This window comes from Grammomys surdaster, unplaced genomic scaffold (genome assembly GCF_004785775.1).
Source record: "Grammomys surdaster isolate TR1022 unplaced genomic scaffold, NIH_TR_1.0 143, whole genome shotgun sequence".
Taxonomy (NCBI): domain Eukaryota; kingdom Metazoa; phylum Chordata; class Mammalia; order Rodentia; family Muridae; genus Grammomys; species Grammomys surdaster.
In genome coordinates, this window is record NW_021604601.1 from 3,559,641 (window position 1) to 3,581,434 (window position 21,794).

The 21,794-nt window shown below is 44.9% G+C and overlaps 1 protein-coding gene and 1 non-coding gene across 2 annotated transcripts in view; both read left to right on the forward strand.

Annotated features, from left to right (window-relative positions):
* The window catches only part of Mthfd1l (methylenetetrahydrofolate dehydrogenase (NADP+ dependent) 1 like), a 179,831-nt gene extending 172,412 nt beyond the window's left edge, over positions 1-7,419 (forward strand). Inside the window, exon 28 of the mRNA XM_028764348.1 lies at positions 6,945-7,419. The gene's annotated coding sequence lies outside the window, so the exon portion shown is untranslated. The remainder of the gene's footprint in view (positions 1-6,944) is intronic.
* Positions 7,420-21,256: 13,837 nt separating this feature from the next.
* LOC114618631 lies at positions 21,257-21,391 on the forward strand. Its single transcript, XR_003710981.1, has one exon. It is a non-coding gene; the product is annotated as a U8 small nucleolar RNA (small nucleolar RNA).
* Positions 21,392-21,794: the final 403 nt, after the last annotated feature.

Genomic DNA, 21,794 nt, shown 5'->3' on the forward strand with positions numbered 1-21,794 from the left:
TTGGTTTGGTTTGGTTTGGTTTGGTTTGGTTTGGTTTGGTTTGGTTTGGTTTGGTTTGGTTTTGGTTTTGGTTTTGGTTTTGGTTTTGGTTTTGGTTTTTAAGTTGATATGTGTATGTGGTGTAACTGCTGGTTGTTTTCAGAGAGATTTTGGATTTTGAGGTAAGAACTCACTAGATAGCTCAGGCTGGCCTTGAACTCATGATCCTCCTGCCTCACCTTCCCAAGTGCTAGGCTTATAAGTACTCACCACCACACCTAGCACTTTGTCCTCTTCTAATGACCCCATCCGAGACACATCAGATTCAGGCTAAGACCTTGAGAGGAAGGGGGTAGACAAGGTTTCTCTGTGTAAACCCAGAACTCACTTTGTAGACTAGGCTGGTCTCAAACTCAGAGGCCCGCCAGCCTCTGCCTCTCTAGTGCTGAGATTAAAGACATGCACTAACACCACGGGCTTTAAAAACATCTTGACTATTCTGCCAAAGACCCTGTTTCCAAATGCAGTCAGTCACTGTCACAGGCGTCCAAGGACAGCGCTCCCACATACCTTTGGGAAAAACACAATTCAGTTCCTGACTGTAGTTAGGGCTCTTCTGCCTCTGGAAAGACACACACAGATGGACATGAGTCTTCCTTGAGTCACAGGATATTAGAACACTTTCTGGACTCTGGCCCCCTCATGTTAAGAAGGTAGACTTAAAAAAAAAAAAAGATTCATTTATGTATGTTTGTATTTATTTCCTATATGTGGGTATACTGTCACTGTCTTCAGACACACCAGAGACAGCATCAGATCCCATTACAGATGGTTGTGAACCACCATGTGGTTGATGGGAATTGAACTTAGGACCTCTGAAGAGCAGTCAGTGCTCTTAACTGTTGAGCCATCTCTCCAGCCCAAGAAGGTAGACTTTTACTCTACATTTTTTATGCCACTGAAAGCCAAGGGGTGTCAGCCATGTCTGTCCCAAGGTGTTGAGGCAATACCTGCTGGCTTCTGTCCTGGCTGCCTATAAAAAGAAAATGGCTACACTTCTAACCTTGCTGCCTGTAACTCCCAGAAGTTGTGACGGCTTGAAGCTCCCTTTACATCCCTTAGATCAATATGTCCTCGCCATATTCCCAGAGTTCAGTATCCGCCCCCACTGCCCCCCTCACCCCCAGCCATTCAACTCCATTCCTTAGCCCAGAAGCTCCCCTTCTTGGCATCAAACCCTGTTCTGGGCCTTGGGGTAGGTTTCTTTGACCTAAATACCCTTCAACACCTGTGTTGGGACCCTGAGTGGGATGTAAAATTTCTTTTCCTTTGGTTGCAGCTGACAGTTTTATGGGGTTTAGGGGAGCTCCTGCTTGTGGAAATGAGAAGACACCCTGAGATCCTCCTCAAGAGTTATCTCGAGTTTTGCTACTGTTTATTTTAGGTAGGATCTCCTACTACTGAGCTGAAGCTTGTAAACCTAGCTAGTCCGGGAGCCAGGGAGCCCCAGGGTTCCTCCTGTCTCTACCTCTACAGCCCCAGGATTACAAACACATATATCTGGAAATTTTTGTCTGTAGGTTCTGGGAATCGAACTCAGATCCTCATGCTTACAAAGCAAGGACATTACTAATTGAGTCATATCCCAAGTCTCCTTGCTGTTTTGAGTTTGGGGAGGTTGTTAGGTTTTAGGTTTTGGGTTTTTTTTTTTCTATAAGATTTTTTTAAATTAATTTAATGATCTGGGCTCTAATGCAAAATTTAAGTAAGAAGCTACTTAAATGGCCTCATATTGAACTGAGGTGGAAATGCCATGAGACAGACGTAGGGGTGTGTGCGTGTGTGTGTGTGTGTGTGTGTGTGTGTGCTGCTGAGAAGTGGGACCTCTTGTGATTCTCAACCTCAGCCATATGGCTTATCTTCATCATCCTGTAAAAAGAACCCCTCCTCCAAGAAGGAAACTAGATGAGTAGTTTAACAAAGGGATCCATGAACTTAACCTTTGGTAACAGTACTATTTTTGGTCTTTTGTTGTGGCTCTTGTCTCCCAGCTAGGCCTTGGGAAAATAACAGTATTGTTTCTTTTAGACCAAAAGTTGAACCTTCCCCTAATTTCTTTGCGTGTCAAGAATCCTATATATAGCGTATCTGCCATTTGTCTCCAGAACAAGTGTGTGCGGATCTCTCATCTCTAATGAATAGTATCTTCTCCAGACTTTTGGTCAGTTCTCATTTGGTCTCCAAGTAGGTCATATGAGCCGAGTTATCCTTTAATTATTGCAGTTAAGACTGAGCTAGTGTCAAGAATGCTATACCAATGCATACACCTAAATAAATGTCCTGTGACTTGTCACCTGTGTCTTCCCTGGCAAGCAAGCATCCTTCCAGATTTTTGCTGAAGATGAAGCAATCCAAGAATAGCCACTCAAGCTATTAGTCCTAGCACTTTTGGAGGTGGAGTCAAAAGGATCAGGATTTCATGGTCATCATCTTGGCTATGTCGTGAGTTCTAGGTCACCCTGGGCTACACAAACCCTATCGAAAATAAATAAGAAGCTAAAAACGTAGCTCAGCAGAGGACCTAAGTTTGGTTCTCAGCACTCGTAATAGAGGGTCTCAAAAACACTTGCAATCTAACTCCAAAAATCTGCTGCCCTCTTAAGGATGGGACGGATAGACAGACGAATGGATGGACAGATGGGCAGGCACGGGGGGGTGGGGGACGCACACACACACACACAAAATAAATCTTAAATTACATAATTAAAATGGATCAAGGGTCTGTGGTAAAGATCTTCCGGCATGACAGTCACTGTGCTCAGTCCTAGCACAGCAGGTGTTGTCTTAGTAAATCCTAGAGGCTTCAGGAAGATTGGTCCTCCCCACATAGTCACAGAGGGATGGTGACTAGGGCAGTCTGCATCCCCACTGCACAACACTCCTCTTTTAACCGATGGCATGTATTGTTTTGCCACACCAATCAACTATCGTGGAGAGATCCAGCCAGTGAGGCCTTGTGTTTCAGGACTATGATACCACAGACTCAGAGAAGTCAACACACTGCACAGCTAATAGCTACAGAAGCCAAGATCCAACCCAGATTAGCCAGCTCACAGTGTGCCGCAGCCCTTACATCCCATTCCCTACAGGAACGTAGTAGGTCCATTCCAAAAGACGGTATCAGCTGGCGAATACATTTGGGTTGCTTTTTTAAATTACCGAAGATAAGTATTTGGGTATTCAACTCAACTCTCAAGTTTATTAACACTCAGTGTAAAAAGGACTTCAGTGAGGTGGGACAGCCTCTTACCTCATCCTCTACTTGAATGACATTGCTTCTCATTTAGTTGACACTAAATGTTAAATAACTACACTCCATTCTAGGCTTGCCCATCATTTGACCCTGTTAGAACAAAACCCATCATTTGACCCTGTTAGAACAATCGAGAAGGGATCTCATGGGCTCGGATAAAAGCTTTTTACAAATAACCATTCCGCTCCTTGGCTGGATCTCTCCACGATAGTTGATTGGTGTGGCAAAACAATACATGCCATCGGTTAAAAGAGGAGTGTTGTGCAGTGGGGATGCAGACTGCCCTAGTCACCATCCCTCTGTGACTATGTGGGGAGGACCAATCTTCCTGAAGCCTCTAGGAGTTACTAAGACAACACCTGCTGTGCTAGGACTGAGCACAGTGACTGTCATGCCGGAAGATCTTTACCACATTTTTTTCTGTTTCCGGTGATTCTCCGATGTGGCTGTCTAGAGCTACCTCTATCAATATCCAGAGAGGGCTGTGGCCGGTGAAGATGCATAAATAAAGACATTTCACCTTGGGACGGTGCTCCACATCAGAAATGTACACGCTTTGCTGTGTCATACTTTAATGTCACAGCAATGTGGTGCTGATCATTCTATAGCCTCAGCTGTAGCACAGCGCGGTCACCGTCCTCACGGTGGTCACCGTCCTCACGATGGTCACCGTACTCACGGTGGGCACCTGCACCTGTGCCCCTCTTGGGAACAAGGGATGCTAATGACTACTTTTGCTTCCACCTCTTTCTTGCCCTTCCTGCCTCCCTCCTTTCCCTCCAGGAGACATGAGACTGAGTGTGAACCTGAGATCCAAGGAGTCCCAGGACTTGAGCTCAGCTGCCTCCCTTTGTCCCAAGACTTCCCTGTAGCTCAGTTTGCTATTGTTAGCGTGAGCTGTGACTCATTCTTTTGGATGTTGCTAAATAGAAAGAAATCTTTCAAATAAGGCTGGCTTCATGAAATCCATCCCCGTGCTTCAGTCTCTTGCTACAAGATGTTTGTGTTTCATGGAGAGGGGTGCTGTGCTCCCCTCTCCTGGGTTGTCGTTTTCCGCCTTGATCATATTACTGAGTCTCCAAACGATCCATACAAGAAATCCAGCAACTTCCTGAAGAACCAGGACTGCCCTCCCTCTGTGGTACCACTGTAGATGACTGTGTTTTGCCAGACGTCTCTTTTCTAGAGTTGCACCCATAGAAGGAAACCCCATCTCAGCTCACTTCTTCCCTAATGTGCCTTGAGGGAGGAGAATTTCCAAGATACTTACTGACTGGAAGTTAGTCAGGTGGCCACATGCATGCCTTTCTGTAGACGGACCTGATCGACCCCAACACCCATATCAAAGGGGAACCCATGATAACGCCTCAGCCCTATGATTTGGGTTTTGACATTTATCTTTTTGCCCCACCACTACGTTAAGCCCACACTTACTCTTTTCCCTCTTCCAGGCAGGAATCCAAGGAAATAGCAGCCTTTGCTACTTAATCCTTTCTGGCATCTGATAACCATTGTGACTAAGCCTTCTAATTTCTAAGTTAGGTACCAACTGTAACCTTCTTAATCCCCCTTAAGAGGAAGCTTGGGCACAATACACTTACTGAAATGGATATTTCATAAATATTTTGGACTGGGGATGTAGCTAAATAGTAGACCACTTGTCCGGCATAAGCAAGGATCCAGGTTCTGTCTCCCATATCATGGGTGCAAAGTGTTTCATATATTCATCTTCTAAAGTATGCACCCAGTGGGAAAACTTCCAAGGGTGTTTCTCCTTATAGAATTATTCTTATAATCATTTTTTGTTGGTGGTTTTGTTTCGTTTTTTCAAGGCAGGGTTTCTCTGTGTAACAGCCCTGGCTGTCCTAGAACTTGATTTGTAGGCCAGGCTGGCCTCAAACTCACAGAGATCCTCCTGAGTGCTGGGATTAAAGGCATGCACCACCACATCCAGCAAATACTAACTCATTTTTACATTTTCACCTTAGCTGTTCCCCCATTTCCATCTATAATTAGACTTTGCATGGTTTTGTCAACCCATACGCTTTCCATACACGTGGGACCATTTCAGATGGTGTGGGGAATACCTGTAATCCACATCTTGGAGAGGCTAAGGCAGGAAGGTTGTGAGTTCAGGCCTGGGCTACACATTGTTCCCATGTTTCACAGAAGAAACATGGAAACACAGACTCTTCTATACACAAAACCATAGGGCGCAGGGCATTGGCTTAGCCAACCAATCTTCCATTCTGCACCTCAGCAAGCTCAAAATTCTCAAAGCGCTAAGATTATGCCCAGCTCACAGAACCAGCCCTCCCTCTCCACCCAGCAATGCCTTCCTCCTCAGGATTCACTGGTCACTACACTGAGGCTGCTGTATCCCTGGGTGAAGAGCCAGGGCCTGCACCAGACAGCCCTCTTAATGTAATATGTTTTCTTTTTGTTCATGGTTGTTATACTGGCTGGGTTTCTGTTTTCTGTTTACTTGCCTGACTTGGACTCTGATGTTGGGGGGTATTTGAAGTTCTGTCCTCCTCTTCATCACTGTCTTCTGTCTTTAAACTGCCCGGGCATCTCCCCGTCTCCGGACTGTGCAGTTATCTGTGGGAGGCAAATCTTCCCAGTTTCACCAGAGTGAACTCTGATGGCCCGCAAATCAATCCCGCCATGTGTAAACTCAGATGAAAGGCTACATACTGGCATTTACATTTTTCCTGGAGTGGGAGCCTGTTTTCTTCTGGGACTTGGTTGTTTTGCTTGGTTATTGTTTTTCAGATATAGTCTGGCCACTTTCTCTTTTTAAAGGATCGCAGAGAGCTGGGCATGTGGAGAATGTCTCTAATCCCACAGCTTCAGAGGTGGAGGCAGGGGGATTGGGATGACAGCCTAGACTATGTAGGAACTTCAAGGAGAGCCTGGATTAAATGAAACTCTATCAAAAAAATAAATAAATGAATACATTTTTAAAAGTTAGAGAATTCAAGTTCTGCCAAAAGTCAGAACATTGTTTGCGAGAAGGCAACAGATCATCCCAATCCCTGGGTCTATTCACTCAAAACCAGAGGGCGCTATGGTTTTATCCCAAGTGCATTCTTAGAACTTGCTCTCTACGCTCTCTGTATCAAACAGGAGCAGAAACCTAAGGCAACCAGATAGTTACGCTAAAACCTATAACAGTCCCCGGATCCTACATGATATACAGATCCAAAATCTGCAAGTCATAGAAATTGTGGAATGTCTTGGAAAGTGGAGGGGCCGCCTTGTGGGACAGCACTGACTTGTGGTTGTGGAGTGAGTCACACTGTGTATTTGTGCGCTTATACACATATATGGATGGAGAGTAGAAGGCTAATTTTGGGTTTCATTCTTCAGGTGATATATCAGTTTTTGACAGTCTCTTATTGGACTAGGACACACTAAGTAGGAAAGGCTGGCTGGCTGGCCAGGGAGCTCCAGGGACCCGTGTGTCTCTGCCCTGATTCCCATTGCTCACACAGAAAACAGCTCACACAGGGATCCTAGTCTTGGCTTGTGAATACAGCCCTTTCTCCACTCTTAGATTTTCTTTAAAACCACAACACAAGTAAGAACTTAACACCAGAGGAAGAGGGGACTTGGCTCTGAGACTTTTTTTCTTCCTCCTGTTTTTCAGAGTCTTCAAACAACAAAAAAAAAAAGTCTCCTTGCCTTTTTGCTGCAGTTGGACAAGAAAATGAATTTTGAAATCTGCTTGTTATGCAATGCTGGAGAAATCCTGAGACAGGCCAAGAACCGCTTCCTCATGCAAGATGAATTCTGTTTCCAACCAAGCGGTGTTCAACAGGACCTGCACCACATCTGGAAGGAGTGAAGTTACTCTTGGTCCCGATAGCGTTTCCGCCATCTCTGCTGTTATACTTTAGGAAGTTTATTTTATGGGGACTAGGGGATTGCAGGAGCGTGAACTAAAAGCTAATGTTTCCGTCTATGGAGTTTCCTCTTTCATCTTTTTTTAAATTATCCTTTCCCTCACCTGTGTTGGGGATGGGACGCCAGGCCTTGGCTTACACGGTCCAGCACTGTGCTGCCAAACCATACCTTTTGTTTTTTGTCTTTGAAATGAAAATAAACACGTTTCTAGAAAACCACCCTAGCACTGTTCAGCGAGTAAAACCACTCGCCAGGTGTCACTGTCCGAGTGACAGGGTTGTTGCCTGGGCCATTTGTAGAGGAGATTGCAAGTGCATTTGGAGCTTTATAAATGATGGGAAAACAATCATGTTGAGAAAAATGACTAGGCAGCCGAGACTGTAGAAGGCTGGCTGGTCTCTTAGAATAAGGTGCACTATCTAGCCACAGTGACTTTCTGGGAGCTTGTGAGTTTCTCCCACCATGAATGAATCTCAATGGTCATTCACATGTCTGGGCCCACAGGGGTAAGAGAGGGCCTCTTAAAGGTCAGGTGCTTGGCAAATGTTTTTCCTTTGGCCCAAATGAATGCAAAACAGAGAACAGTCTATGACCTGTTCTCTACTTTTTGACCCTTCCCTGTCCCCCATAACCCCCTTGCAATAATATAAAATTATGTAAAACTTAAAACAAAATCGAGGATTCAGAAACAAACACTAAATGATTGTCCTCTAAAGCAGTATAAGTAAAATTGTCACCATAAATATCCTAGCTATCCCAGGGCACATCCTGCGGGATCCTTCCTGTATGCCCTTACGATACCCAGGCCAGTGATCCTTCTCAGTCATAATGTGTCTTTATGTACAGTTTTGCTTGTTCCAAAACACTGTTTCAAAACCAAAAGGCCCACTCAGTCAGTGCCTTGCCCAAGTATAATTTTGCTTAGCGATTCTAAAGTGTCCTTCCTTGTCTCTGCCCTTCTTGGGGAGTCCACCTCTCCAGCTTCACACTCACCCTGTCTTCTCAATAGTTACACCCATGTGATGATAAGTTCTCTATAGAATGTACCCAGAAAACAGCAGCTCGTGGTGACCTCCCGTTTAAGGAGTCCCCGTCACAGGTGTCCACCCCCCCATGGCCGGCCACCTGCTGTCATGACTTCCCTGCTACATGGACTGTTTTCCCTTCAACTGGTGAGCTAAAATAAATCCTTTTGTTCCTTAGGTTCTTTTGTCAGAAATTTTAGTCACAAGGGTAAAAGAGGTATCTAATACAATCTCCTGTATAGAGAAACAGTTCTGAAGTCAAACTGAAGAGCTAAGCAAAATGTCCGTAACTTACCAGTTTTCTAAAAGCAGGCCTGGGCAACCAACACTGGGCACCACAGAAGGGTCAGAGTCAACTAAACTATACCTGCTCCTGAACGGTGAGATCCCCACTTCTTATCAGCTGTTTGTGGGGGTGCTGTCACAGGCAGTCTATGTTCTAAACAGAAGACATACATGTAACACAGACACGGAGGGGGCCATTCGTAATGGTGACGGCTTGGCCTTCCTTAACATTTGCTTCCAGAAATGGAAGAAAGAAAAGATGTCACAAACCAGAAGGAGACCTCAGTTGCACCTTCAAGATGAAAACTAAATCAGATCTGTAGCTAGGTCACCCTCCTGTGATCTCAGCTTTGTCATCTGGGTCCTCCTGTTCTCCTTTCGCCGTGCTACTTAAGCCTTAGGTAGTCAGTTCCACAGGTCCAGTGCATAGCCTCCAAACCTAGCATTGCCTTCCTGAGTCCAGGGTTATGAGCACTCTGTTTAGCTGCGGTTGTCTGCTCCATGAGGCAGCAGTAATTAATCAGGCCCCGTATGTTCAAGCTGTTTGCCCCCTATGTGGTAAGTGAACATAGATAGTCTCTCTGGGATATTAAGAGTAGAACCTTCCCCCCAAACATTTGGGCTGAGATTTACATTTACATGAACATTACAATCATTACATTAGAAAAGATGGTTCCAAGAACCAGAGACCCTTTTTTACCTCAGCACCACACAAAACCAGCTCTCCAGAGGTAGAGATGGGAGGATCAGGAGTTCAAGGTCAACTTCGGCAGGTTTAAGGCTAGCCTGGGCTATATGAGACTGTCTGGAAGACAGATAGATGGTAGATAATGAAGCTTTCCTCTCCTTTCTGAAGTCCATATGCTCCTGAGGATCTTTATTTTTAACACGTTGGCTAGATGATTATTCTCCAAGCTAAGGATTAAGAATTAACCTGACCTCCACTTTCACATCATCACTGAGCCAGCACAATCCTAAACACTCGGGAGGTCTAAGTAAATACTCCTTGAAAGGTTGAATGATCACTGATGGCAGCAATGTCTGGCCCAGTGCCACCCTCTGCTACATGTCCCTGTTACAGCCCCTTCCCTCCCCTTCAGAGCAAGGAACTCAGCTGATTCCCCTGGGCTTTCTTCCCTAGGCCCCGAGTCCCTCAAGTCTAGTTCTTTTACATGTGTTTGACATAGGGACTCACTCTGTAGACCAGGCTAGCCTGCAACTCGAGATTCTCCTGTCCCTGCCTCCCACTCTTGCCCATACCCAGCTCTCAGTTTACTTATGTGACGTGACCCCTTAGGAAGATTCATTTGACAGCAATAGAGCGATGAGGTCATCTGAGTTCTGTAGCTCCCATTCCCCGACCTCTGAACCTTGTCTAACAAGCCACCAAGGGCTGAGGAGGCACTCAGACAAGACATCAACACAGCTTGGAGGATAAAAGAAATAAGGCTAGGGAAAGGCTCCCCAGAGATGTCTCTAGAAACCATGAAAAGGGAAGGGGTAGCAGGAGCTCCTTCAAAGAGCACAGGCTATATCTGCAAGCAAGGCCTACCTGTCAGGGGATTCCCTCCAGGTTTTGAGTTTATTTTTTATAAAACTCAGATTCTGGTAAGGCTTCCCAAAACAGTCTAGCTGGGCCTCTTGAGTATTCATCTCGTGATAAAGATGAGACTAAAGGCAGATTTGTTCCAAAAATGGACCCGTACCCCATCTCTGTGTTTTGGGACAATCCAGCTCAGAGGAGAGCGGCAGGAGCATCCTGCCCTTGCCTGAGGTTACAGTGTTTATGTAACAAATCAGCTCAACTTAAATATTTCTCATCTCGCGGTCAGGGCTGCAGACCTCTGCCCGGCACATCAGCATGAATGTCATGTGTTTATGCAGCCCTGTGTGGGCATCCATGTTTATGCAAAAGGACCCCAAGAGTTCAAAGCCAGTTAATATTTTCAAGCGTGCATCACGTCGTCACTTGCGTGTTTGCTATAAAGATGGCAGAGAGACGATTTCTCAAAACCACCAGACTGAGGCTGTTTGCGTGCATGCTTAAGAGCAGAGCCATTTAATGAATGTGTGTTTGGCAAAGTCTTACAATTAAGGAATTTTTCTTCCTCGGTAATTGCCTGGGTCCTGATAATTCTCCTCTAAGTCAGTCTCCTGATGAGCCCCCGCCTTGATAGAGACAATGTGTACCAGACAAAGAGCAGAGACAGACTCGGTGAGAGAACATACAGGCTCTCCTGGGTTCAGGATGAGCCAAGTAGAGAAATGCTTTCCAATTTCAGCACGGAGTTTGGAGCCAAAGGAGTTTGGGGTGGGGGAGTGCATTCAGCATAGCATCCCCTCCTGCTGAGTTTCAGATGCATTTAGGGCCTCCTTTGAAGACCTGAGTTCCCAGAATATCCCAACTACCCTCCAACCTCAAAAAGTGAGTGCAGAGATTATTCCAGCCAGAGATTATGCCAGCCGAAGAAAAGAAATTATTTTTAAATTATTCATGCTACCTAGCTCATCATTAGAACAAATAATTAAAGTAACTGTAAATATGCATAAACAGAAGTTGACAGGAAGGGAGTCATCCACAGCAAACTACAGATGGACAGAGAAACCCACTTAAGTGCTAAATAATTAGGGAGGCTGGGAGCCAAGGAAGGTCACTGGGGAGTGCAGGGCTGGGATAAAGCAGAAAGTGGCAGGGGGTGAGACCCCAGAGAGGGCACCGCTGGTGGAGCAGGGACTGGGAGTGCAAGCCAAGGGGCCAGGCTTGTGCAGGGAGAAAGCTGTGCTCAAGGGGTTCTGGTTTCTGACAGTTCTAAACTCTGAGAGGCAGAAGTGACAGATAGGGCCTCTTGACAAAAAGCAAGTGCATGCTGTAAGAGATATCTCAGCTTCCCAGCCTGGACTGGCTGCACTGCAGAGCTACACAAAGGTCCCCCAGAGGAGTGGCAACCCTTGCTCTGGCTCTGCCATGCAGCGTAGTGACTTGGTATTTCAAGATCACCAGTACAGAGCACTGTGAATACTCCAAACCCAAAGAATGAAGAGTGGTTGTTTGTATGTGTGCTCTCGTGCGTATGTGCGTGCATGTGGTTTGTTGTTTGTTTTTCAAGACATATTTTCTTGTGTAGCCCTGGCTGTCTTGGAATTCATTATGTAGACCAGGCAGGCCTTGAGCTATAAGAGATCTGTCTGCCTCTGCCTCTGGAGTGCTGGGATTAAAGGCATACACCATGATCACTTAGCCTACTTAAAAAGATTTTAAAAATAATTTTTAAAGCTAATTTGTTCTACATTGTTAAAATTCTTTTAAGTTCATAAATATAAGTCATATAGACAAATGTTAGCTATGGCTATTCCTGTAATGTAATATCTCCACTACTACAGCTGGGTTGGGGCGGACGGGGTAGACTGGGTATATGTAGGGAGAGTTGGGGAAGGGAGGGGAGGGGAGGAGAGGAGAGGATTGGGGATTGAACCCAGAGCCTCATGTGTTCTAAGCAAGCACTGTACAACTAAGCTACCTGACCAACAATAGCAATGACAGAAAGCCACTGTCTAGGGCTAGATTTGCCTAACATGTCGATCTGGTCATTCTGCATCAAAATGGAGGGTCATACTGTACCATAAATATGTATGGTGGATAAAAAAAACTATACATTTTTTAAGTCCTCACAAACGACTCTTTCCTATAGTGAGTGAATAGTGATTTGGAAGCAGAAAGATGCAACTGGCTACAGTTTGGGATTCTCCCTATTTAAAAGAAAATTAAAACTAGGGTTAGGCATGGCAGCCCAAAGCAGTAAATCCTAGCACATGAGAGGTTAAGAAAAGAAAACAAAAAAGCCAACATAGGCTATATAGCAAGACCCTGAGAGAGAGAGAGAGAGAGAGAGAGAGAGAGAGAGAGAGAGAGAGAGAGAGAGAGAGTGAGTGAGTTAGAGTTCAGAGTAGCCATTTAAGACACAAGTTTTATGGGTAAAAGAACACTGTGGCCCTCCAAGTTCTCAGCCTCACCCAGGACCTTTGCCCACCACAGCGTGTTCCCACTCAACAGACAAATGTGATCAACAGAGAGAACCCGCGCTGTAACCCAGCAGAATCAGTAAACGACCTGAAAAACGAGAAGTTCAGGATTAGTCAGTGGTAACTGATCCATCCGGAAGGGCAAATGAAATCCGAAAGGCTGTGTAGTGAGAGCAGAGCCTTGGGCAGCTGTCTGTCACTAGCACAGGTACCCGATTCCAAGATGCCCGGAGACTGCATACCAGGAGGTCTACATGGACAGCCCAGGGCCTGCAAACACTAACAGGAAACAGGAAGCAAGCTATGCACGTGGGCAGCTATTTCCTTAATGCCTTCTAATAATAGTTAACATTACTGGTAGATAACATTACTGAAAGATAACCTGCCAACCATTCCGGACGGTTTGCACTTATTATTTAAGGAAGTAAATACAAGGTTCATATTTTTCCTATTTTGTAGTTCAAGAAATTGAGTCTTGGACAGGTAAGGAGATTAATCTTACCTTACAAGGGGCCTAAAACCTCACAAGCGACACTTTTGGAACTCAGTTTGGTCTCTTTGACCCTAGAGTCAAGCTCAATCCTACTGAGCACTCACACCAACCTGGATCCAGGTCGGGATAAACCTGTGTTCCGAGAGATGAAATTCTGTTAAGGTGCTTGGACCTAGACCGACCTGGCAGCTTCCAATAGGAGTTGGAAACAGAGAGAAAAAAAAAAAAAAGCCACCCCTACACAGATGATGTGAAGTTGGCCTAACTATTAAACTCAGGAGGCTGAGGCAGGAGGATGCTGGGTCATGAAGCCTGGGTGCTGGGTCAGTGTACACCAAGGAACCAGGCTCTAACTGCCAGACTGTCTCTGCGTCTCTGCGAAGTACAGGCTCCATGCCAGGCACTAAAACAGAAAAAAACGGTTTTAAAAAAGCTTCCAAGGACTAATCACTCTTGCTTTCTTCTTCTCTTGTTCCCTTTCCCTCCTCCCCCTCTCTCTCCATGTCCTCATGGCTGGCCTCTACTCCTCTCCCTCTCTCCCTCTCTCCTTCTCTCCCTCTCCCCCTCTCTCCCTCTCTCCCTCTCTCCCTCCCTCCCTCCCTCTCTCCCTCTCTCCCTCTCTCTCTTTCTCCTCCCTCAACTCCCCTCTCCACGCACTAAATAAACTCTATACTAAAAAAAAAAAAAAATTAAGGACTAATCACTGGTTATAATCAATTTGATTCAGCTTAATTAAACTGAAATTTTAATAGAGTTTCACAGTCAATTAGTCTGTGTCTCTGTGTGTGTCTGTGTGTGTCTGTGTGTGTCTGTGTGTGTGTGTGTGTGTGTTATAAAACTAAAAATACAAGGTTGGTGACCTGGCTCAGCAAGGTACTAACTATATCAACTTGCATATTAGAAACTCTTGAGTAGGAAGCCTCACCTGAAGAATTGTCCCAATTGCCCTGACTGGCCCACCCCTAGTTGTGGGCGGTGCCTTCTGGCAGCATCTGAGATAAACTAATCTCTCCTGTTGCCGGTTTGGCCCTCCCTCCTACCACCGTGTTGATTTGCCCTATGGCAGCGGCTGCTGCTGCTGCTTCCTTCCCAGATAACAGAATCAGAATTTCTAAGCTTTCATCATGAGAATAGGGACCACTGGCTCTCCTGGAACTTTCTGGGGCTTCCCGTACCAGACTGGGACACCTGTCTTGTGGACCGCGTAACTGTGGGCTCTATTCCTTTAGAGAACCTGCCCAACCACTGACGATCTGAGTTCATTCACAGTCAGAGAAAACAATCAAATTTTGCAAGCTGTCCTGTGACCTCTACATGTGTGCTGTGCCATAAACATGCCCCCCACCATAAGTTAATTAATTTTCACGATAAAAAAAATAGCCAAGTACAGTGGCTGTACATATCTCAGCATTTAAGAAGTAGAAGTAGGAAGATCAGGAGTTCAAGGCCAGCCTCATAGGGGAAACCTTGCCTCAAGTAACAGGGGAAGAAAAGATTGAAAATACATTGCCGGGGGCTGGAGAGGTGGCTCAGTGGTTAAGAGCACTGACTGCTCTTCCAGAGGTCATGAGTTCAATTCCCAGCAACCACATGGTGGCTCATAACCATCTGTAATGGGGTCTGATGCCCTCTTCTGGTGTGTCTGAAGACAGCTACAGTGCATTCATATGTATAAAATAAATAAGTCTTTAACAAAAACAAAATATATATATATGTATAAAAAAAAGAAAGAAAATACATTGCCTGAGAACATGATTGGCAGCAGAGTTGATAGTACGTGTATGTAATCACACCATTCAGGAAGAAGATGCAGGAGGATTTGAGATCAGCCTACGATGGCAAGATCCTGTCTCAAAAAAAAAGCAAACAAGACCAAAAATCAACTAACAAAAAAACCAGGGTAGTGCACACCTATAATTCCAATACTCCAAAAGTCAAAGGCCAGATGATCAGAACTTCAAGGTGATCACTAACCACATAATGAGTTTAAGGCTAGACTCAAAACATCAGAATAAGGGGGGGGGGGGTGGGCACACACCCTTAATCCTAGAACTGGGGAAGCAAAGGAGGTGGATCTCTTTGAATTCAAAGCCAGCCTGGTCTACAGAGCAAGTTTCAGGACAGCCAAGGCTACCCAGAGAAACTCTGTAAAGAAAAAATAAAACCAAAACCAAACAACAAACTGCCAACATCAGGGGAAACAAACAAACAAACAAACAAACATCAGAATAAAAAGAAACAAGACAGGGCCTTTGTGCACCCACTGAGCTCCACCCCAAGTCCTATTCCAATGTTAAATCCCTTTCTCACTTAGCAGACATGACCAAGTTAGCAATAGTTTGGCTAGGAATGGCCTCCTTGGGGAGAACAGGGACAAATCAAGTGGCAAGGCTAGACTTGGACTCTAACCCAGTTCCCTGCTTCCTGTCTGTGCAACACAAGCAGATGTTTATCCTGGGAAGGACTTGGCTTCCACATTGTCCAGTGATATGAACACTTTGTAGGGCTGGCATAAGGATTACAGGGGTCAAGAGTTCATAGGAAATCTACTGCTTATTTTCTATTTAAAGAGGCACAGGATTGGGTATGTGTACTTGAGTGCCCACAAAGGCCAGAAGAGGGTATTACATCTCCTGGAGCTGGAAATACAGATGGTTTGAGCCTCCTAATATGGGTGCTAGGAACCAAACTCAGGTCCTCTACAAGAACAGTACCTCCTCTCAACCACTGAGCCATCTCTCCAGCCCGCAACTATTATTGCAATATTATCAGAACAAAATTGCATTATTTCAAATGAAAGACTGAGCTGGGCAGTGGCGTCGCACAACTTTAATCCCAGCACTTGGGAGGCAGAGGCAGGTGGATTTCTGAGTTCGAGGCCAGCCTGTTCTACAGAGTGAGTTCCAGGACTGCCAGGGATACACAGAGAAACTCTGTCTCCAAAAAAAAACAAAAAAAACAACAAAAGACAAACAAACAAACAAAAAGTCAGATGAAAGACTGGGCTTTAGAAAACACTTAAAAAAAAAAAAAGTCAGGTGGTGGTATATATATGCCTTTAATGCCAGCACTTGGGAAGCAGAAGTAAGTGGATCTCTCTGAGTTTGAGGCCAGCCTGGTCTACACAGTGAGTTCCAGGACAACCAGAGCTACACAGAGAAACCCTGTCTCAAAAAGAAAAAAAAAATCATTAAAAAAAAAAACAACAACTAAGAACACCTAAATTCCAATGACAGATCTGAGGAAGAAGGCCTCTGTGAGAAGAACACTACCACACTAGATCTCACTCTATACCCCTGGGTAGCCCAGAATTCATGATGTATACCAGGTTGACCATGCAGTCACAGAGAACCGTTTGCCTCTGTTCCCGGGCGCCAGGGACGCGGGGGGGCCGCCCCAGGTTGCTACTTCTTCCAGCATCAAAAATTTCAGTATATTAATTATCAACACCTCCAGGCTTTTTGACTCATCAGAAACAAATCCGTCTCTCCATGCTTAGCAGTGTTGCTGCCGGGGTTTAAATAACCTTGGTTCTGTTTACGGCGGTCTAACTCAAGCTAATGAAGCCACCTTGAGTAAGCCACATTTATTATGAGTATGCCTCCTTTATAAAATGAGGAATGCCCGTCCTGTTTCCAGTAGTGCTGAGATTCTAGATTCAACTACAACTGCCAGTTAGTGGGTAGCTGACTCGTGCCAGGGTTTCTGTTACATGTATTATCAGCAGGGTGTCTCTCACAAAGGGCCTATGACTGTGATAAAGGTACCCTCCTCTGAGATACAAGAAGCCAGACCCAGAAACTTTCCCGTGAACAGATATCAGGTGGGTGAGGTGAGCTCTGGGGGAACCCCAACCCTATAATCTTAGCTATTGCTTGGTTGTACAAGAGGAAGAATACCAGAACCAAACTAATCACAGGCTTTCAGTTTGGAAAAGCAACCAGCCTGGTGCAGAACAGTCTAAAATGAGCAGCCATCTCTGCTATGTTTCATATCCTATTGAGCAACAGATAATTAACTCCCTTTGGGGATGAAGGGTAACCAACGGGCAAGCCTGTGTGCCTACGGCTCTTTCTGAGCCAGGTCTGCAGCATAGACTTCCTTATTTTGCTCTAAACACATTGAGACAGCCCTCCCAAGGTTAAGCACCACAGTATTTCAATATAATGAAAGTGTATATGAGGACACAGGTTTGAGGTCCAGCTCACGCTTACTCCTGTTCCTACTATGGATGCAGTCAAGGCTTGGCCTCCTCTAGCGTTCACACCCAGAAGCAGACATCAGCTGATTCCCAGACACACAATGAAGATCAATGGATCTTCAAATATTCTTTTTTTTTTTTTAACTTTCTCCCTAAACCTCAACCAAAATCAGGGCTCTTAGCAAAAAGCACATGGGACATGTCCATGTGTTATCCAGTCGTTCCCAGAGAAGAACTGAGACAAGACCACGGAAGAACCATTGATCTCTGGCTACGCTGCGCATAACAAAACCATGGAGCATCTACCTTTGTTGATTAAAATTATTGAATTAGATAACAAAAAAAATAAAGCATCCATATTACAGTATTACATAACCATGAAGAATGAGTTAGACCTGTCATTGTTCAAACCAATGAACTAAGTTTTGAAAAATACAGTCAATTTGAAAAGCAATCATCTGGATATACCAAAGACAGGTCTGAACATGGTATTAACATGCTTAACCAAACCAGGTATGGGGGGACACGCTTATCATCCCAGCAACTGAGATGGAGGCAGAAGAATCAGGAGTTCAAGGTCAGACATAGTGCATTCTAGGCCAGCCTGGGCTACATAAGACTCTGTCACAAACACTCTTAGATTAGTAGTAGCTAGTGTTACAAAAATGGATAAAGAACAGTTTGGGATACAGTGGAGAAGCAGCCTAAATACAGACAGGAGCCTAGGCCCCTCCCCACATACCCTTCCCTCATCACCGAATTGGCCAAATTCAATTCAAAGAAGAATCTAATCTTTGTAATAATAATTCCATTGGCATACATGCACACATGCACACATGCATACTTATTTTCCTCTTTTCTTTCTTTTTCAGGCTGGATCTCATACTCTCAGACAGGGCTCACTGTATGGCTCAGGTTGCTTGAGAGTCACAGCAGTCCTCCATGAGAAGAACACCACACCACATGCTAGAAGAGTGTAGGATATGAAAGCATCTCTGGGTGTGAGCCTGCTTTGGGAAATGCAACTTTCCTTTGCAAGACTCTGCTGTCCAGCTGACTTCTGTAGGGAGGCACCCCTGGTACAATGGCTTCATGAATGAGTCTTAGATTTTAAGAGACCATAATAGGTAGTCTGGTAGCATGGGAGAAGATAGAATTACAAAAGTGTGTTGTAAACAGGGCACAGTGGCCTGTGCCTTTAATCCCAGAACTGGGGAGGCAGAGACAGGTAAATCTCTATGAGTTTGAGGCCAACCTGATCTACTCAGTGAGTTCGGGATAGCAAGAGCTACACAGAGAAACTCTGTCTCAACAAAGAAAAAGAGGAAGGAAGGAAAGAAAGAAGGAAGGAAGAAAGGAAGGAAGGAAGGAAGGACGGAGGGGGGGCGGGGGGGGGCTGGGAAAGGTGGGTGGGAGAAGGGAGGAAGGGAGGAGGGAAGGAAGGAAGGAGGGAGGAAAAATTGAGGAAGGGGAAGAAGGAAAAAAAGAAGAAGGGAGGGAAGGAAGGAAGAAAGAAAATAAAAAAGGTGTGATGTGGCCCAATTTCAAAGAACCTGGAGCCAGATGGGATCACCAGGGTGCGCTGGAAGCATTTTTCTGCAGAGATTGCCATCATGGCCCTGAGGAGGATGGAGTGGAGAAAGACTAGCAAAGAGACAGGGAGAGCAATAGGGAGAGAGATGCTCCTGGTGAAGCAAGTCTAGACAATGGCATTTGTCTGCAGCCCCAAGGCACCAGTCTGGACCATTTGTCTATTTTCGTTTCTGACTGATTATAGAAGAAACTAGGACTCAAACAGTTGCAGCATCTAATATGAATGAACTGAATAGAGTTTTAATCTGTTACTGTTTTTGTTTGTTTTCTGTAGGCAGGAGAATTGAACCCAAGGCTTCATATAGGCTAAGCAGGCACTGGCTGTACTGCTGGGGTATATCTCCAGCTCTCTCTCTTTATTTTGGTGTTTTGAGACTGGATCTTACCTTCCCAGCCCGTCTTTAAACTCATTCTGTAGCCCAGGCAATCCTCAAAGTTGCAATTCTCCTGCCTCAGCCTCCCAGGTAGCTAAGATTAAAACATATATGCCAAGGGGCCCAGCATATAGTTTTTTTTAAATATCCATTTGATGTATAGTTTTGCATTTGTGAGAATAAATATATCACTGAAAATGATTTGCCTTAAAATTGTACTTACTTAACATGGGACTAGACAATCTTATAACATTGATTTTTGTTCATAACCCCCATCATTTTCCTCCTGCCGTTTACTGGATTTGTTTTTAATATTTCTTTCAAATATGTGGCTTTGGTCCTTCTGTCTTTTGCTGACTTGACTTGACCCTTTGGCATAAGCTAAATATCAATGAGCAAATTGTGTCCCTCGCTTTCTGGCAAACAGGTCTACTGGTTGAGCTACATTTCAGAAGTCTGAGAAAACCATGGGAGAGACAGGGATCATGCCATGTACCCTGAAGAATATGAGAAAAATTCACATGGGAGTTTGTTTTCTCATGAAATGAGAAATAGCTCTAGGGTAGTGATCTACATCCCCAGGGTCCTATGAATCAGCAGTAAATTGTTACCTGTGTTAGGTCAGAGTGCCCACGGGCCAGCCAGGCTCCTGAGAGGGGTGGTTCTGTCTGACCGGAGACTCAGGTTCATCCCTTTGAACTTAAGAGTCTCAGAGCAGGAATGGTAATGAACAGACACATGCTGGAGGCAGTGCACTGAGGTGCTTGCCATCTGCCCAGTCAAGCCAAGACAAGGGTGCGTGCCCTTTCACCTGGTCCTTTTGAAGGCACAGTGACAATGGTGACTTGCAGATTAGCTCACTTTTACTTTGGTTTACTTGAATTTACCTAAATATATAATCTAGTTACATAAATACATGTTTTTCTCTTGGTTTTCCAGATTTGCTATTCTTTCTAAAAAAAAAAAAAAAGATTGGCTCCTTTTTTTTTCCTCCTGAAACAAACATTAGAGTCTAGACTTTGTCAGGTTGATACATGACTTTGGGGACTGTTTATACTGAAACCATATACACATTCCAGAAGCCTGCCTTGTTACTGATCTGAAACCAAGGTGATGAGCCTTAGACTCAGACAAAAAACACAGGAGGGACCTTATAACCTGTAACGCCTGATCTACTGTAAAAAGTAGCACAGAGAGACAGACATCTTAAAACTCACATTGTTGCTGGAAAGAGACGTGTTTTAGAGAGAGTAGCTGTAGATCAATAGGGGAGAAAACGTCACTCTCGTGGTAGAAGCTTCTCCACAATGAAGCAGGCTATCACCAACACCAACTTCCTGCTCTAGAGAAGGACAGAATTGCTAGAGCACCTTCAGAAAACAGTGTGGAAGGAAAGTACAGGGATGTCAGTCAGTTAATAAAGTATCTTCCTTACTCCATACAGGAAACCTTAGGTAGAGCTCCAGCATGTCATATGTGTAAGTGCAGGTATCCTCAGAGTCCAGAAAAAGGTATCAGAAGCCCTGGAGCTGACGTTCCAGGCAGTTGTGAGCCACCCAATATTGGCGCTGGGAACTGAACCGGGTCCTCTGCAAGAGCAGTACTTTCTCTTAACTGCTGAGACATCTCTCCATCCCCTAAAGCTTTCTACTCTTCCACATGTCTAAGCTTTGAAACAGACAAATTATGCTCATTAAATCTGGGGTGGGTGGCGGCTGCTTTCTAGTGCAGAAGAAAACACAAACCTTAAAGCAGTTTGCTCTGCCAACCTGTCAGACTGCAACTCTTGAGAGGGGTCTTCAAAAATTCAGTCCTGATGCAATTATGCAGGAAGGGGCGTATATGCACATGAGGACTCCATCAATCCTAAACCATGACGGTACCTACACATCACAAGCAAGCCTACCTACCCACTCATGATCTCATTGTGAAGCCAGTACAGTGGTTCATGCCTGTAACCCCAGCACTCTGGAGGCTGAGGCAGGCAGAACACAAGTTTAAGGCCAGCTGGGGCCTCATCTCAAATACACAGGCACCTCTACTCCTCAACAAAAAGCAAGTTATACATTATAGTGGGCAATCCTTACGTGTTCCTCTTTTGGGGAGATGGATTAGAGCATGATGCTTCGAGTCGCCTTAGCCTGTGACTGTGACTCTGTGTAATCAGGACTTAGAACGTTCTGATTCCTCTTACCTGATTCTTCTGTGAAAAGAAAAAAAGAAGCGTGTGAAAAATTGTATAGACACATGTGCACATATCTTATTTTGCATCGGTGAATTTCTTCACTACCACTATTTGGACCACCAAATAGTGAAATGACAGATGGTGCTTTTCTAATTCTTTTCTGCTTATTACCAACTCCTACCCTGCCTGGGAAACCACATTTCCACCCTCGAGTGACTCTGGTAGGGCAAACTCATCCCTGAATCCAAAGAGAGCTGGATCTGCCAGGCACTAGTATTGTGTTAAGGCTAGAAGTGTCACTCAAACTGACAAAGTATGAGCCAATCTTGAAATGCTGGTGGTGGCAGGACTTGGAGAACGAAGGGCAGTGGACATGCCATATCTGAGGGCTTCACCACCAGAGATCCAAACAACCAT